The sequence below is a fragment of the Chelonia mydas genome, chromosome 23 (assembly GCF_015237465.2).
Source record: "Chelonia mydas isolate rCheMyd1 chromosome 23, rCheMyd1.pri.v2, whole genome shotgun sequence".
NCBI classification, from domain to species: domain Eukaryota; kingdom Metazoa; phylum Chordata; order Testudines; family Cheloniidae; genus Chelonia; species Chelonia mydas.
In genome coordinates, this window is record NC_051263.2 from 16847040 (window position 1) to 16865390 (window position 18351).

General features: G+C 56.8%; 1 protein-coding gene and 1 long non-coding RNA gene across 2 annotated transcripts in view; both read right to left on the reverse strand.

Moving 5' to 3' along the window:
• LOC119564866 (immunoglobulin superfamily member 1) overlaps positions 1 to 18351 on the reverse strand; it is a 999687-nt gene that overhangs the window by 941615 nt on the left and 39721 nt on the right. The window lies entirely within an intron of this gene.
• On the reverse strand, positions 14267 to 16549 carry LOC122463651. The gene is made up of 3 exons (XR_006287224.1): positions 16301 to 16549; positions 15705 to 15809; positions 14267 to 15110 (listed from the first exon to the last, which is right to left on the reverse strand). It is a non-coding gene; the product is annotated as an uncharacterized LOC122463651 (long non-coding RNA).

Consider the following 18351-nt stretch of genomic DNA (forward strand, 5'->3'; position numbering starts at 1 on the left):
GGAGACTAACAGGGTGCAAAATCACATAAAAGCTGCCTCACTATGTCCCCTCCCCGTCCCGGTGCTGAGCCCTCCCCCAGGCCCCCAAATGTTGTTCTGGGAGGGGAAGGGGGACAGCAGCTCAATGGGATGGGGCTGCAGCGGGGGGAGGGCAGCCTGGGGCATCCCCCCCAAATCTTCCCTAGAAGCAGAGTTCTCTGGGGCTGTCGCTGCAGGAGGGTAAGTCTGTCGCCCGCTGGGGGCTGGCGCCCCATGGCTACGGGGGGCTCTCACTGCGGGGCCCCCCAGCTCACATTGATCGCGGCGTACACGCTGGGCTGGGCAGGCTCGTGGGCAAGGGCCGGGCTCCCCGGCTTGGCCTGCAGCACCTGGCCGTCCAGCTCGGCGTAAGTGAGTCCGTCGGCACCGGGGTCGGGCTCCTGGGGCTGGGAGGGGAGAGAGTCACTGGGGTGTGTGGGAGTGTGTGTGAATCCACCAACACCCCAACACACCCACCCCTGCAACCATAGAAGATCAGGGTTGGAAGAGACCTCAGGAGGTTCTAGTCCAACCCCCTGCTCAAAGCAGGACCAACTAAATCATCCCAGCCGGGGCGCTGTCAAGCCGGGCCTTAAAAACCTCCAAGGAAGGAGATTCCACCACCTCCCTAGGGAACCCCTTCCAGTGCCTCACCGCCCTCCTAGTGACATAGTTTTTGCTAATATCCTACCTGGACCTCGCCCACTGCAACTTGAGACCATCGCTCCTTGTTCTGTCATCTGCCCCCCCTGAGAACAGCCCAGCTCCATCCTCTTTGGACCCCCCTTCAGGGAGTTGAAGGCTGCTATCAAATCCCCCCTCGCTCTTCTCTTCTGCAGACTAAAGAACCCCAGTTCCCTCAGCCTCTCTTCGTAAGTCATGGGTTCCAGTCCCCTGATCATTTGTGTTGCCCTCCGCTGGACTCTGTAATCCCAGCTGGCCATCCCATAAGCCTAACCCCCTCCCAGCAGCCCCACCCCAAATCACTGAGTGTGCCAGGTAAAGTGGGTGGGGTTCAATGTGAGGGGGCTTCCGGGGCCCCTGTGGGTCAGGCCCCGTGGGGGAACAGGGGACACTTACCAGGATCTGCGGCTGTTTCCCTTCGTTGATGGAGGTGCCTGTGGAACAGAGACACCCGCTGAGCTGCACCCCTGGCCGGCCCAGAGGAGAAGCCCACACCCAGCTCCAACCCCCCACATCCATCCAGGGGGCTCAGAGCCGGGCACAGCCACCCCTCCCCTGCCCCACAGAATGGGCCATGGTCATTAGCCCCATGTTACAGGGAGGGAAGAAAACTGAGGCACAGAGATGGCAGCAGAGTCTAGGCGGTTACAGCAAGGGAGCGGGGCTGAGAGCCAGGACTCCTGGGTTCCCACCCAGGCTCTGGGAGGGGAGGGGGTCTAGTGGTTAGAGCAGGGGGCTGGGCGTCAGGAGTGGGTGGGGATTCCCTGCAGGTCACTGGCTGGGAAGGTCCAATGGAGAAGTGAAGGAGAGACACACAAAGCCCCAGGCCTGGGAAGGGAGAACAGGGGGCACACAGAGGGAGACACTGAACTAGTGGGGGAGGCGAGTGTCCCCCAGGGAGCAGATGGGGAGGGAGGCAAGAAGCTCGGCTGACACCAGCTACCTCTGGGACCTTCTCCTTAGTCCTGCCCAGCAGCAGCTGTCAATCAGGCCCTGCGCCATGTGGGTGGAGCCCCCACAAGCTCCACCCCTCTCCAGGGATCCTGCCCAGAGGTGAAAGTCAGCCGGTCCGGTCCGGTCCAGAGTACCGGTAAAAAACATGCGGTCCTTGTAGAAACTCCCACATTGGGCCATACAGCTGATCTCGCTGCTCTCCCTGTTGTCGTGCCATGCATCGAGATGAACGTGCTGCACGGCTGCCCTTTCCAAACCACAATTTCACATATGGCCTGGGATTCCCCTGAGTATAAGGAGGTCCCGCCCATGAAATGAATAGCAAGTCCGCCACATGACGAGTGGTAAGTACAGTCCGTTTCACTGTAATGATGTTGTTCATCGCACTGAATCCTCTTTCGCAGTCAGCGTTGCTTGCAGCGAGGGTGTCCGCTGCAAGGACGAGTTATTTAAGTTTACCAGGAATGTTTTTTCCTCCAGAAGCTTTGAATTCAACAAATCCCAAGTGTGTTTCTTGCTGATTGAGTCTCAGTTGATCAGCCAATGCTCTTATTTCCTTTTCTCCAAAGTGGGGATTCTCTTGCCATTTTTCAGGATTCAAAATTGACAAATTGTTAATTAAGCCCTTATAATTGGAAGCCCTTTCTCCACGTGTGCTTTTATCGGCTTTGTTTGAGGCAGTTGTGAAGAGTTTTGTCCTCATGTTGTCAATGACTGCTTGAATGAATTGAGACGAGTTGATTCTGGGGCTTTTTCCAGAGCCGTTTAATTTGCTGTTTTTGAACATCATGGATTGTTCAGCCTTCTGAGCTTAGAATCATAGAATATCAGGGTTGGAAGGGACCTCAGGAGATCATCTAGTCCAAACCCCTGCTCAAAGCAGGACCAATCCCCATTTTTTGCCCCAGATACATTTAGAACATACCTGGAATAAGAGTAGATTTAGATCTGTCAAGGAAGACAAGGAGATTTTCTTTTCACAAGAAGACAGTCATGTGGATGTTCCGAGGTTAGCTTTTGAGTGCCATACCGCCACATGGCAATTGCGCGGGCTTGCTTCTTATTGGTCAAGTCTTGTCCGGCGCTCTGTTAACAGCGGGAGGACAGTAAGTCGGGGCGGGGGGGGGAATGCCACCCAAGAAGATACATGTTCAACAGACCCGAACAGGTATGTTTAAATGTAAAAGTGAGGCAATGGGGGACTGTCAGTCAAAAAGAACAGCACCACGGAAGAAGCTGTAACTCGTCGTCCACAGGGCTGACACTTTTACACCTGTGTCATGTGGTGAGCTGCAGCCACCACAAAGAGAGGAGAGAAATGAAACCGCTGAATTGCCCTGTAAAAAAGCAGATCCTCCCCCCACCTTACCCTCAAAAATGCAATTTGAGGCATTAAAAAGAAAACCGACTGGCTTCTTTGCTTCGGGCGGGGCACTTGGGTGCGCAGTATGTCATGACGTTTCAGATGTGGAGCTCCATTCTGCAAGAGGGGTCAGCATCTCTCCAAAGTGGGCCTCTTGTGAAATAGCCTCGTACGGAAAGAATAAAGAGACAGAGAGGCCCTCCCGTCGCACACAAATGAATGAACATAAGAAATCTGCAGCTCACATGGCAGCTGAAAAAATTCAAGCCAGGGCTAAGAAAGAAACTCTTCTTCCTCTGACTGCTAAAAGCGAAGAAGCAGCATTTGAAACTACTGCTCGTGTATTCCGAAGAGCCGACTGCATTGCCAAAACGAATCGACCCCTCCGTGGCCACGAGAGCCTCACTGACCTACAGCAAGTCAACGGAACGGAAATGGGGCGTTTGTTGCCTAGTAGAACAGTTTGTGTAGACATCATCAATCACGTAGCCACCGAAATGAAAAAGAGAATTGCCAACACAATCATCGACCATAAGGGGAAAATGACAGTACTTGTCGACGAATCGGCTACGCTCGCTGGCAACACGACTCTCATCATTTTTTTGAAACCCAGCAGAGATGGGATCATGAGGCCTCTTACGTTTCCTCTGGACTTGATCGAGCTGCAAGGGCAAGAGCAGCAGCCATTAAAGGGGAAGTCTTGAAATGCTTGCTGCATTGCGGGTTCCCTAAAGAACTGTTATTGGAAGTGAGGGTCAGCTTTTGTGGTGACGGCGCAAATGTGATGTTTGGAGTCAAAGCTGGTGTTGGAGAACTACGACAAATGGACTTTCCTAATGTGAAATTATGGCATTGCCTCAACCACAGACTGGAACTTGCTGTTGATGAAGCTTTAGAAGTCACCGGAGGTACAAATGACTTTAAGGCCTTTCTGGATGCATTATATTCCTTGTACAGTCAATCACCAAAAACCTCTCGAGAAATGAGTGCTCATGCCAAGGAATTACACATTGTACTTAAAATAATCGGCAAAATACTCAATTTAAGGGGGGTGGCGGCAACATGGAGAGCAGTCAATGCAGTGTGGCAAACATACCCTGCTTTGGCAGAACACTTCGAGACGGCCTCACAAGACCTGTCAAGAGTCGGAAGCGAATGTATTAAATTTCAAAGACTGGACTCAAAGCTGTGTTCTGTAAATTTCATCAGAAACCTTTCGTTAATGCTGGATGTGCTGACAGAACTGAAGCAGACAACCTAATGGAAATATACATCAAGAGAATCGAAAGCCTAAAAACAGACCCAGGAATTCACTCTGAAGAAGCTGTTAGGGGAGGGATAGCTCAGTGGTTTGAGCACTGGCCTGCTAAACCCAGGGTTGGGAGTTCAATCCTTGAGGGGGCCATTTAGGGATCTGGGGCAAAAATTGGGGATTGGTCCTGCTTTGAGCAGGGGGTTGGACTAGATGATCTCCTGAGGTCCCTTCCAACCTGGATATTCTGTGATTACCTGATTATATTGACAGAATAGGAGAAAGTGTTAATATCTGCCCAGTATGATGGATCTCTCAGGAAAGATAGGTCTTCAGCATAGGAAGCGGACCAACAGCCCCCCAGGGGCCAGATGCCATTAAGCAGAAGTTCCTGAGGTGTTAGCTGCAAGGGTGCAGGGGGCCACACCAATGGGTGGCTATTAGTAGGGGAAGACCGGGGTGAATGAAGGACAAGTAGAATAGCTGCCATGAAATATACAAGATACTTAGAGAAAGTTTTGTCCGTTTCAGCCTCCGCACTCTGCGGGACAGGGACACCCACAAAACAAAAAGAGATCTGAGCCCCTGTGTCCTCAGGACATTTCAGGTGTTTAGTTCAATATATAAAGAGGGTGGAATGAAAACTACTATTTCTTTCAAAGGAGGCACAGTAATTTCCCTGAATATCCAGTTTTCCCCTCCAGTCCCTTTGTGGTTTTGTCTGTGGGGTCTTGCTGAGCAGGGGCCTTCAACACCTACAAAGGGCTGGTGTCAAAAGAGAGAAAATCCCCTTGTAAATGTCATATCCCCCAAAGAGCAGGGAGATTCTCCAGCACACCCAGAGAGCCCCCCATCCTCCTTCATGCTGTACCCTAACCCCCCTGCTCTGACCACAAGACCCCACTCCCCTCCCCGAGCTGGGACAGAATCCAGGAGCCCTGTGACCCAGGCAGGTCGATCCGGAGGGGGAGGGGCCGGGGTTCCTACCTGCTGGGTCTCGGTGCGGCTCCTTTTCCTGCCGAGGGACACAAACCAGAATCCCCCATGAGCCGATCGGGATCCCCTGGTCCCAGCGCCCGGCCACTCACCCCCCACAGGGCAGCAGGGGTGGGGGAGCCTGGGGGGTCCCTCTGCTGCTGGGGCTGAGCCTGGATCCCTGCTGGGGGGGCCCGGACCAGCAGGGGGCAGCGCAACACCATAGCATGCGCCAGGGGCGGGGCAGATTAACTCGGGGGGCTTTTCCTGTCCCCAATCCTCCCTCGTTAGTGACTCGTTATAACAAACCTGATCCACAGGCCGATCAGCTCCCCTGGCATCCTAGTTACCCGAGAAGCATGGTGCCGGCGGCTCGTTATACAGGGACCCCTCGCCTGGTACTGAGATGCGGCCACCTCTGGGGCAGGACAGCTGTGTGTACAGGGAATTCTATGGGGAGGGTGTCGGGGGCTCCACGGCATCAAGTGAGGTCAGAGGAAGCAAGATTTGGGGGATTTGTAGAGCTGGGGGCTGCTGGGCTGCAGGGTGGGGGGCTCGGTAGGGGGCACTCTCCCCATCAGTCAGGGCTGGCCCCACTAGCGCAGCGTTAGGGGGCGCTGTCTGATCCAGCCTGGCCGTCATTTCCAGCCCCCCCTCCCCCAACAGTGCCATGGCACCAGCCAGGCCTGGCCGCACCGCCTCAGACCAACGGGCCCATCTAGCCCGGTATCCCGCCTCCCATACTGGCTGCTCCTGGCTGCTTCGCGGGGAGCTCCAGGGCACCGCCATGGCCACTGATGGGCCAAGCTGCCCCCAGAGGAAGCCTCCGGCTGCCCCGTTCGAGACGGGTTCCTGTCTGAAGCAGTAAGCTTCACTCCCCTCCCAAATCCGTCGGTGGGGGACATTCACTGCATTGATCGTCAGGGTCATTTCCAGGGGGCGGGGGATGGATTTTTGTGGCCTGGGATGATGCCAACTTGGCAGCCCCTGGGCCCCGACTCCTCTGTGTGTCCCCTGAGTGTGGGCAGCCCGGGGGAGCCTCCCCCTGGGAAAAGCCCCCTGCTCTGCAGCTCCCCCTGGGGGCAGGGATCCCCCCTCCCTCTGCTCTGAATCACCAGCAGCTGCTGCTGCTCCCAGGCTGGGGAACACACAAACACCCCCAGTGACTCTGTCCCTGCTCCCCGGCCGGGCTTCCCTGTGACAGAGTAGGAATTTGCTGTAAAAACGAGGAGTCCGGAGACTTAAAGACTAACAGATTTATTTGGGCATAAGCTTTTGTGGGTAAGAAACCCCACTTCTTCAGATGCAGGGAGTGACAATTACAATTGCTTTTGTAGTGAGCCAGCCACTTCCAGCCCCTATTCAAGCCCAGATTGATCGTGTTAAATTTGCAAATGAATTGCAGCTCTGCAGTTTCTCTTTGAAGTCTGTTTTTGAAGGTTTTTTTGTTGAAGGATGGCTACTTTGAAATCTGTAAAAAGAAAAGGAGTACTTGTGGCACCTTAGAGACTAACCAATTTATTTGAGCATGAGCTTTTGTGAGCTACAGCTCACTTCATCGGATGCATACTGTGGAAACTGCAGAAGACATTATATACACAGAGACCATGAAACAATACCTCCTCCCACCCCACAATACCTCCTCCCCCGCCATTCTCTGTGTCCAGACCCCTGCACACACCTGCCCTCTAGGGCTCTGCAATGATCATACACCCTTACCCCACCCCCTAGAGACTTAAGAACTGCCTAGGGGAAACTGAGGCACCCCCACACTATTCAGAGGAACCATTAAGAACAGTCCCGCTTCGTCCCCCTTGGCTCCTGGGTTTGTGTTTCTGTGGTGTGGGGTGTAGTTCCTGGTGTGGTTGCTGTTAGTTGCTGGGACTGGGCGTGGCTGGCTCACAACAAAAGCAATTTCCCCGCTCTTGGTATTGAAACCTCCGCATCGGTTATTGGGAGGGGACCACATCCCCCCGGATTGAATTGACCTTGTCAACACTGGTTCTCCAACTTGTGAGGTAACTCCCTTCCCTTCACGGGCCAGCATATCTATGCCTGCAGCTGTAATTTTCACTCCCTGCATCTGAAGAAGTGGGTTTTTTACCCACAAAACCTTATGCCCAAATAAATCTGTTAGTCTTTAAGGTGCCACCGGACTCCTTGTTGTTTTTGTGGCTACAGACGAACACGGCTACCCCTTGGAATTTTCTGTAAATATTTTGTACAAATACCATCTTTGCCCCAGTTTCTCCTCTATGTTGCATGGTCAAGTAGGTGGCAAACAAAGGCTGTTTACTCCTGGCAAGGCCACGACAAATGTCTGAACGGTGTCGCAGGGCCGCAGGGACATTTGCTACCTGCCGCCAACTAATGACCATGGACGGCCCAGCCCCTGCAGGAAGCCAGCCGGGTGTGACTGGCCAGACAGCCAAGGACTGAGGAGGGGTGGGAGGCTGGGGCTTGCCCGGGAACCTGAGCAAAGAGGGAGCAGAGGGACAGAGGGGGGTACGGGGGGGACCACTTGGCTGGGGCTCTGGGGAGCCAGGCTGGACCTGGCTGTAACGTTTTTCTCTCCGGGCAAACCCAGGACTACCTGCACTGGGTGCAGTGGCCTCCTAGCCCCTCCAGTGTGTCTGCGCAGCGGGGTGCCCTGCAGAGGGGTACGTCGCTCCCCAAGATTGTACCAGGCTCCCTCAGCGTCTGCCTCAGCCGGACTCGCTGAACAGCGCTCGTGACGGGAAGCCGGGGGACTGCCGGCCCAGGGGTCCAGCCTAAGGAGGCGGGGGAGCCGTGGGGCTTGCCCTGAAGGAAGAGTGAGACCCCCCCCGGGAGTCTGGGGCATTGACAAGGGCTCCCAGAGGCTGCTCCAAATTTGGACCCATAGCCCCAGTCCTGTGGATCTGTAACAGTCCCCAGTCTGGCTCTGAGTGTCCCATCGGTGCGCAGCCGCCCTGTGGGGCTGGCTGGGTGTGGAGCTGGGAGCGGGGACGCCGAGCGGGGCCCCTCATCTGCTACCACCAGCTCCACGGGGTCGCTGGGCTCCGATCAGGTGTCCGGATCCGAGTCGGGGGGATAATAGCAGGTGTAGCTGCCTCGTTCTGCGTTCCTGGCCCCAGCCTTGTACAGAACAAACTCCAGACCCCGGCGCTGACCCCGACGCCAGATGGTCGTGGCTCCCCCCAGGGCAACCCCCCTGCTGGGGCCCAGGGAGATGGAGGGTTTGGGGGAGCTGAGATCTGGAGTGGGAGGGAGACAGGTGTTTGAGACAGACCCCAGCACAGCCACGGCACCCCGTCCCCAGCATGGAGCGTCAGCGACGGGGCAGAGACAGGGTCAGGGTCTCCCCTGGGATCCAGGCCACCAAGGCACCAGCCCAAGATCTCCTCCCTCCTCAGTTCACCTCCAGGGGGCTGAGATCTCTTCCACACCCAACCTTCACTGGCTGGATGTCCCATCTGCTGAGCGCCAGGGCTCGTGGAGACCCCCTGGTGCCTGGCTGGGTGTGGGGCTGGGAGCTGAGATGCCAGACTGGGCCGCTCACCTGCTACAATGATCTGCACAGGGTTGCTGGGCTCGGAGTGGTCAGCTCCTCCTGTTCTGTGGCTATAACAACAGGTGTAGTTTCCATTCTGTTCCCGTCTGGCGCTGGTGATGGGAAATTCAGCTTCAGAGCCAGCAGGGTCTGTGTAAGTCAGATAGTTCCCGTCTCCATCCTTGCAGAGGAGGAACCTCATGCCAAGAAACTCATGCTGACAGTGGATGGTGAAGTTTCCCCCCATGGGAATCACCCCACCGGGGCTGGCGGAGATGGAGGGTTTGGGGTAGGACCCCTCTGGATTCACAAACAGGCAGTAAGTGGGGATGTCACAAACTGCATCCCATCCGATTCAATCCTCTGCCCGTCTGTCATTCCAGCGTTTTACCCCTTGCCCGTCCCTGGGGTGCAGGCCCGGCCCCATTGCTCACAGCCGGGAAGAGACACAGGAGGATGGAAGGAAATTTCCAGTCTCTGATTCCTTCCATTCTCCAAGGTCAATTCAGCCCGGTCCCCGCTGCAGTCAGGGGTGACTCTGGATTGACCCTGCGGGGGCTGAGATCAGAACCTGGCCCTGCCCTGTGTTGCTCTGTTCCTCGGGGGAACACCCAGCACCCCCATGTTCATCATTGTAAAATGATTGTGTGGTATCCAATGCAAAGTTTGTCATCTCAGGGGTCTTCAGCAGGCTCATGATGCATTAAGTATGGTTGTTATAGGCATTGTTATAGTGAGGTTATAGGTTATAATTTCATGTATATAGTTATGAGGCTGAAAATGTGTCCTCCTGGCTTAAAGCAGTCTCCAGACGCAGAGGGGCAGTTCACACCTCATCAGGGCATGTGTGGGACTAACCCAGCCCAGCCTCACAGGAACAAAGGACATTGGCTGAGGCAGCAACAAAAGAATCGGTTGGACTCTCAAGGGAGTCACCCCCCCCGCTTCCTTTGGTCAGTTTGGGATGTGATGAGGTAATGCTCACCTGACTCTGAAGGAGGGGCGGGCAAAACCTGGAGGAAAGAAAGCACATGATAAAAGGGAGAGACATTTGCCATGCTCTCTCTCTCTTCCACCTACATCTACAGACAGCACCACCAAGCGATTGAAGCGCTGATCAAAGGGGAGAGCCGGGCTGAAGGGCAACCAGCCAGCCTGTGGTGAGAAGCATCTAAGTTTGTAAGGGCATTGAAAGTGTTAAGATCAGCTTAGGATGCGTTTTGCTTTTATTTCGTTTGACGAAATCTGACTGGTTGTGCTTTGACTTAGAATCTATCTTTACAGTTAATAAATCTGTTTGTTTATTCTACCTGAAGCAGTTCGTTTGGTTTGCAGTGTGTCAGAGACTCCCCTTGGGATAACAAGCCTGGTACATAGCAATTTCTTTGTTAAATTTATGAACTCATATAAACTTGCAGCGTCCAGCAGGCATAACTGGACACTGCAAGATGGAGGTTCCTAGGGTAGTGTCTGGGACCGGAGATATTGGCTACTGGCATTTGGTTGCACAATCGAAAGGGCATCTTACACGCCAGAGGCTGTGTGCGAACAGCTCAGGCGTGGGGGTCCTCACAGCACAGCAGGGTAAGGCTGGCTCCCAGAGTCAGGGATTGGGGTGACCTAGCAGATCGCCGGTCCAGATAACACCAGAGGGAAACGACACATGCCAACACTGCAGTCAGGAGTGACTCAGGATTGACCCTGGGGGCTGAGATCAGAATCACCCTCCTGTCTCTCTAACATTGTAGCCCAGCGGCAGCTCTGCTGGGGTTGGGCTGAACATGGATTATTCTTTAAAATATTCCAAAAACCACGTTTACTCCAATTGTCCGGCAATGTGCTGTACACACAGGAGCGCCGGGTGGGGTTCGAGGGACAAATCTGAGTCCTTTGAGCAAATCCTCCGAAAAACACGTTTGCAAAATCCCCCGGTTGCTCTAACTTTTTCCTGCCCACCCCGGGGGCCCAAACTCCGGCTCTGCTCTGGCCCAAACCACTCTCAGCTGCTGGGGATTTGGCTCCACTCTGCCCGGTGCCAGAGGCTGCTTTGGGGACAGGATATTTCCAAAGCCGTTCAGAGGACGTTCCAAACGCCAGGTTGGGCTGAGCCTGACCCACGAGCAAAGCAGTGACAGGTGTGTGTGCAGCAAGCCGAGGGTGAGACACAACGGTGCCTTGCTCCAGTCCCGCTGTGTGTCCCCTTCTTACAGCCCTGCTCTGACTAACCCGTTCCCCGGGGCTACTGCCAGCTCCCCGGGCACAGTTCGGGGGCGCTGTGGGGTGGCTGGTGCCTTCACTGTGTATTTCCTGGAGGGCAGAGCTTTGAGTGCAGGCGAATTCTCCCTGTGTGGTGCCCATCCCTGTAATGAGTTGGGAGAGGTCTCAGTCCACACCAGTGGGTGTGGGAGGGAGCGCAGGTCAGACAGGATCATCCCTTTGGGGCATCTGTGCCCCTCAACCCTGATCCACGTCCCTCATCATTAATGTGGAAATTCCCCCAGCTGCCCCATGCCCCACAGATACTCACCTCCCGACACCCCACTCCGCCCGGCCAGTCAGCAGCCTGGAAAGGAGACAGGTTATTAGGGATCAGATCGCAGAGCAACTGGATCCTACACCCTGGGCTGAGATCTGCCCCCCGCCCCCAATGGGCAAACACCCTTGTCTCAGATCTCCCGCATGGAAACACGCCCTGGTCTCAGATCCCCTCATGGACACACACCCTGGCTGTCTCCGATACTCACCAAGGAGGCGGACGGTGAGAGCAGACGCCATGACGGGGCAGTGGGGGACCTCTCAGCGCTGCCACCAATACCCCAGTGCCCAGCTCCACCTAGCCTGAGGCCCGAGTGCGAGCGGAATGAGGAACTGCACCGGGGGCTGCAGCCCCAGGAAGCCCGTGATGCGCTCGGCCCCTTTCTTCCCCATCGGATGGTTTCTCTGCAATCTCCAGCACAAATCTAACGCGGTCAGAGCAAAGCCAGCTCCCTGCAATGCCCAGCAAACAACATCCCCTCCTGCAGATACCCGCTCCCGCCCCCACATCACCTCCCAGCCCCACATGGGAACTGCCCCATATGGGAGCTGCCCCATCCGGGGACAAGCTGGGAAAGGGGCAATCTCAGGAGGCCTCAGGTGGTGCCCAGGCTCAGGCTGCCCTGACCTTTTCCAACAGGCCTGTTTAGGCTCCCTGAAGCAGCAGCTCAGGGTGGAGGAGGGATCCCCCCACACACACAGAGTGCCCCCAACAGAGCGACCCTCTCCCTTGGAGCGGGGCAGAGGTTCCTTCCTGACCCAGCTGGGCCCAGCACCCGCCCTGGAGCATGAGGGTGGAGGGACCTGGCCAACCTCCTTCCCAGGTAGTGTCGCTGCAGAATCTGTTCTTAGCCAAGTGCCACGGCACAGAGATGGGACGGGGGGCTGGGAGAGGTTGTGGTTTCTGGCCCCCGAGAGGGGGTGCCGTAGGGGTAAATGTAGATCCTAAGGGGAAGTCTGCCCAGAGCCGGCGCTCGCTTCCTGTTCCTGCTACTGCCTGTGAAACCTGTAAAGCTGATGCCCGGCACCTGCCCTGTTTATATACCCCGGCTCTGGGAGGGGTGTGAGGAAGTGGGGGATTTTCTTGTTTTTTCCCTGGTTTTTCCAATGGTTTGCATGCCGTGGGGGTGGGACTCAGTTTCCCTGCGTGTTACGGGTTGAACGAGGTGATGGGAGAGGGAGTTGGTTGGTACAGGGGACCAGTGAGGGAACTTGGGGCCCCGGCCAATGGCCTGGAGATTGGAGACCCCAATGACTGGTGACCGGGAGGCCCAGCTCGGGAGTCACAGCCGGGTCCGGCCAGTGGGAGGACAATGGGCTGTGAAGAGAGGACCCCGGTGACCGGACCAGCCGGTTCCAGCCAGGGGGGACAGAGGACAGAAGAGGGGAGGGGGGCCCAGGCGACCCTGTTTACCTGGAGAGAAGACAATGGACGGGGATGAGGGGGGCTTGGGGCCGGTGAGATCAGATGCCCAGCTGGGAAGCAGGGGGGCTCGGGGCTGGAGCGAGGGGGCAGGCAGAGCCCACCTGGATGCAGGGGAGACTGGGATGTGCTGTGCGGAGGGCGGCCAGGCCTGAGGGGTCTGAGAGTTTCCTGTGCTGGGTTCAGACGCTCAATAAACCCTCCTGTTTGACGCTGGCTGAGAGTCACTCCGGGCTAGAGATCAGGGGGGCATTATTCCCTCTGGGCGTGGAGGCCCCAGGGGTCCAGAGCGAGTGGACTCCCTGCGGGGCCCAGGGCAGAGGCAGGCGTGCTAAGGCTCGGAGAGGTGCGGCTCCAGGAGGTGGAGGGGCCTAACCCCCGAGAGAGAGTGGACCCCCAAGAAGGGCTGTCGCACTGAAGGGGGTTCCCCCAGGGACCACACGGGGCCAAGAGTGGGCACAACCTGGGAGGCCGTGACAACGGGAATGGGGTCTAATGATGTGGGGGTGGGGGTGGCTGGGAGCCAGGACTCCTGGGTTCTCTCCCTGGCTCTGGCTGGGGGGTGGGGTCTGGTGCTTAGAGAAAAGGACACACATTAGAGGCAGCCCCCGAGCGGTGAAAGGCCCCGTGTCCCTTCCCCAGCCCATCCCCGGGGCAGCGGGTCTGTGCAGCTCAGGGCCCGGGGCAGAGCTCACGGGGGCCGAGGGCTGAGCCGAGCTTCCCTCTCCGACCTCAGGATGCTGCGAAAGGGACATGGGGGGAAGGGGGAGCCGACCAGCCCCCCAGGAAGGGGAGGAGGAAGATCACAGGGACAGAGCTCAAGAGAAACTGGCCCCCCCGGCAGATGCCCCAGCTCTGGCTCCCCAGCTCCTTTGCCCTTCACCCCCCACCCCCGACGTTCACCCATTGGGTCCCCCGATCTTCCCCCTGGCCTGCGTCCCCTCACAGCCCCCCACTAGCCATGGCCACTATCTCCCAAGGGAAAGAAGCCCCCGGCTGCCCTCAGTTAACATGGCCGCCCCCTCGCCCCTCCAGCCCTTGCAGGGCAGCCATGCTGCCCCCTGGCTAAGATGGCCGACGCCTCAGCCTGGGGAGTGGACAAGCTCCCCCCACCCCTTACTGGTGCGGTGCGTCGATGGCTGCATGGGAACGAGCCCCCCCGGCTTCTCTGACCCTAGACTGACCCCCAGCCTGTGCCCCTCCAACTCCCATCTCTTGATCCCTCCACGTGGCCATGGGGGGTTGTTGCCTCCCCCCACACCCCTCCCCCCCGGCTGGAGCTGCCCCATCTCAACAATCCTGCCCCCCCCCCCGCTCCTTTGCTGTGTGGGGGGAGCTACATGGGAAAGAGCCCCCTGGACTGCCCCCCTCATGCTCACCCCCCTTCAGCCCATCTCCTCCAAAGCCCCCATCTCCCGCCCGGCCTGTCCCCGTCAGGGAGGGAGGCTGAGGGGATGTCGGGGCCAGAAGCACCGGCTGCGAAATCACTCTGGGCCCTGTTTTGTTTGTGGAGACGCAATAAAGGGCCCAAGGTGCGAACACGCCCTAGCCCCTGCCCCACACTGAACAGGGTGAAACACGGGCCGGGTCCAGAGCCCGCAGCCTGCTCAGCCCCACGGCAAACCCCCCAGTGACCCCTGGGACCGGCTGTTACAGACCCAGCAAAGAAGGAACCAGGGAGCCGTGGCAGGCGCCGTGTGAAACGAGGGGTTTGTTCCAGCCCCGGCCCCGGCCCCATTCACTGGAGCGAGTCTCTAGCCGGAAAATCCCCCAGGTTTGGGCGTCTCCCCGCTGGCCCCGGAGACGCTAGCGACTGTCCTGGGGGGCAGAGGAGCCGGCATCGCTGGGCTGGAGCTGGCGTCGCCGCGGCTGCTGTGAAAGTCCGACCCCGTTTCCTCCCAGGTTGGGGGTTCAGCTGGGGGAGGGGCGATGGCGTCGGGGTCCCTCTCTCCGACTGCTCTGCTCAGGACGTCTCCACGGAGCAGGGTCCGGATGGCCCGGGGGGCCCAGGAGACGGGGGGTGGCAGCCAGGAGGGTGAAGCGAGTCTCTTTCTTTAAGGCCCCAAAGGGTGGTGGGTGGCACAGTCCGTTTCTGACACCCCAATTTTGGGTCACGGATTTCTGCTCCCCCACTTCTCTCAAGTCCCAGGCGGGCCCCAGCCCGGCCCGTGGCTTCTGTCCGGCGGCCGCTCGGGTTGGACGAATCCCATCTTTGTGTCTCGCCAACTTTCCCCCCAACGTTCATTCGTCCAGGTTCTCCTGACGCTGCCTGAACTTCTCACTCGCCTTCGTCGGCTGAACCCACCACGAGGGGACATTGGGAGAGAAAAGGGGCTGGGGGACCTCACTGCAGAGAGAGGAGGGTGACAGAAACCTGGGGGACAGTAAGTGCCGTTATTCCAGCGCCAGGGCCAGATGCAGCGACCCCACACACAGGGAGCCAGGGGCTCTGCCTCGGGGCGCTGGGGTGTGTGCGAATCTGCAGGATTGGGGGGCAGCTTGGGGTTGGGCGATGAGCCCTGGTGGTCTTGGGGGATTTAATGACCCCATTGCCTGATGGGAAAGTGCTAGGGCCAAACGCGCCCTGCCCAGGGCGGCCCTGAATGGACGGGGGACGATGTAACTGGAATTGGATGTAAATGTAACTGGGGACCAGCTGGGAACAGGGGAATATCTGTGACGTTGCACTCCATATGTTTACGGAAATACGCTTATGAACATGAATATGATGTAACTGGAATATGCTTTACGCAAAAGGTCTCTTGTAGGGTCTCATTACAAAGCTTAGGATCTACTGAGTGTGTTCATCCTATTTGTATGCATGTATCCTTCTTGCATCTCAAACTAGAAATATGAAGTTAACTCTGAGGTCCTCTTGTAATTATGTAAAGTGTGGACCAGTAATGGTGGTTTACAATCTTGATGGCCTCCAATGACAAGGACAATTGGCTATAAATGGTTTATTTACCTGAAAGCCTTCTTGTGGACATGGGCACCAGCCTGTGGGTAATGAAGAAGGAGGTCTTACAGTGACATGTGACCATGTCACCTGATACTGGAATCTATCTTAAGCCTGCAAAAAGAAAAGGAGGACTTGTGGCACCTTAGAGACTAACAAATTTATTTGAGCGTAAGCTTTCGTGAGCTACAGCTCACTTCATCAGCTTCACTTCATCGGCTTCACTTCAGATACTTCATTGTAGCTCATGAAAGCATATGCTCAAATAAATTTGTTAGTCTCTAAGGTGCCACAAGTCCTCCTTTTCTTTTTGCGGATACAGACTAACACGGCTCCTACTCTGAAAACTATCTTAAGCCCGGTGCTTTTCCATTGAGAGGGAAGGGTGGGAATCCAGAGAGAGGCAAAGGATTCCCGCCTTGGGCCAAAGCTATAAAAGGGGGTGGAACAGAACAAAGGGGGTTGCCAGTCAAGAGGAATCCCCTAGTTACCCCCTGAGCTGGAACTAACAAGGACTGTACCAGGGGAAAGGATTGGGCCCAGACTAGGAAGGAGTCTAGTCTGTGAGAGAAGCTTATTGGAACAGCTCTGAGGGTGAGATTTACCTGTATTCAGTTTCTTAATCTATTAGGCTTATGTCACGGAGTCCCCGGGCGATGCTCTAGATCTGCTCCCCATGAAGCCAGTCAGGACTCTGGGGAAGTCTCCTTTCTGTGAGCAGCCTCTCTTCAGGACACACAGGTCACACAGCGTCCACCTTCCTGGGTCTGACCTTGGAGCATTCAGCATCCTCTGCCCCTCCGTGCGCTTCCCACAGCGAGTCCGCTCAGGCGGGGCTCCTGGGGAAGCCAGAGGGTCCTGCCCCCCAACTCCGCAGTCAGACGTGACTCTCAGCCAGCCAGTAAAACAGAAGGTTTATTAGACAACAGGAACATGGTCTAACACAGAGCCTGTAGGTGCAGAGAACCAGACCCCTCAGCTGGGTCCATTTTGGGGGGGCAGTGAGCCAGACAACCACCTCTGCCCTTCACTCCATGTCTCCAGCCAGCCCCAAACTGAAACTCCCTCCAGACCCTCCTCCTCTGGGCTTTGTCCCTTTCCCGGGCCAGGAGGTCACCTGATTCCTTTCTTCTCCAGCCCTTTAGCTCTCACTTCGCAGGGGGGAAGGACCCGGCCATTAGTTGCCAGGAAACAGGGTGTCGGCCATTCTCTGTGTCCAGACCCCTGCACACACCTGCCCTCTAGGGCTCTGCAGTGATCATACACCCTTATCCCACCACCTAGATACTTAAGAACTGCCTGGGGGAAACTGAGGCACCCCCACACTATTCAGAGAAAACATTAAGAACAGTCCTACTTCGTCACAGCTTAGACATGCTAGTTTTGTTTTATTTTACTTGGCAGCTTACTTTGTTCTGTCTGTTATTACTTGGAACCACTTAAATCCTACTTTTTATACATAATAAAATCACTTTTGTTTATTAATTAACCCAGAATAAGTGATTAATACCTGGGGGAGCATTTAGGAGTTTACCCTGTATAAGCTTTATAAAGAGTAAAACAAATTTCTTTGGGGTTTGGATCCCATTGGGAGCAGGTGTCTGGGTGCTGGAGACAGGAGCACTTCTTAAGCTGTTATCAGTTAAGTCTGCAGCTTTGGGGGCATGATTCAGACCCTGGGTCTGTGTTTGCAGCAGGCTTGAGTGTCTGGCTTAACAAGGCAGGGTTCTGGAGGCCCAACTGGCAGAGAAAAAGGGCTCAGAGGTACTTTCAGCACATCAGGGGACAGTGCCAAGGGGATCTCTGTGACTGAACCCGTCACACCACTGTCAGGTTGGGAGCTGTTTCAGGGGAGGGAATTTCTGAGGCAGGAGTGTTTGGGATCCGAGGGGTTCGTGCCGGCATCTCAGCACCCCACAGGGAAGCCACTTGTCCCCCGGGGAGATTCTTTTCCCTGCACGGCCGGATCCAGGCTCCTGGGGGCGCAGAGAGATGGCAGGTTAGAGGGGCCCGTGTTGGCCTGGGCCCAGCCCCTGGGGGGAGCAAGGAGCACAGAAGGGGGGGGTGGTCATCTCACCTAGGGTGCCCCCCTCCGGCGGCTGTAATAGGCCTCTGCCAGGATCAACCACAGGACGAGCAGGACCACGGCACCCAGCCCCAGGCGGGCAATGTTGGTGTAGGTGAAATACGGGGGGGCTGATGCAGGGGGAAGGGAAGAGTCACTTGGTGGCTTGGACGGTGGCTGGCGCTGCACCGGATTAGAGCCCCCAACCCCCTGTCCAGCAGATCCGGCTCAGCCCCCGTCTGGGGGTTTCGCAGACACCGTGGCCCTGGGGCCTCCCTGGGGCTGGACCCCCACAGGGGAGGCTGTGTCCTGCTGCCCCAAGGGGCTAAGCCTCAGCTTCCCCAGTGAAGGGGACTCCCAGCTGGACCAACTGCCCCCTGAAACACCCGGCACTCCAGCCCCAGGCCAGGGGATGGGGACAATCAGAGCCTCAGGGTCTCAGCCCCCAACAACAGGGAACCACCCCAGCTCCCTCTCCCCACAGGACCCCTCTGTCCACCCCCACAGGTACCTCTGCCCCAGCCTGTCTGCTGCGCAGTGAGCCCATCCCCGGGGTATCTTGGCTGCTGCCAAACACAGCCAGGCAGTGCG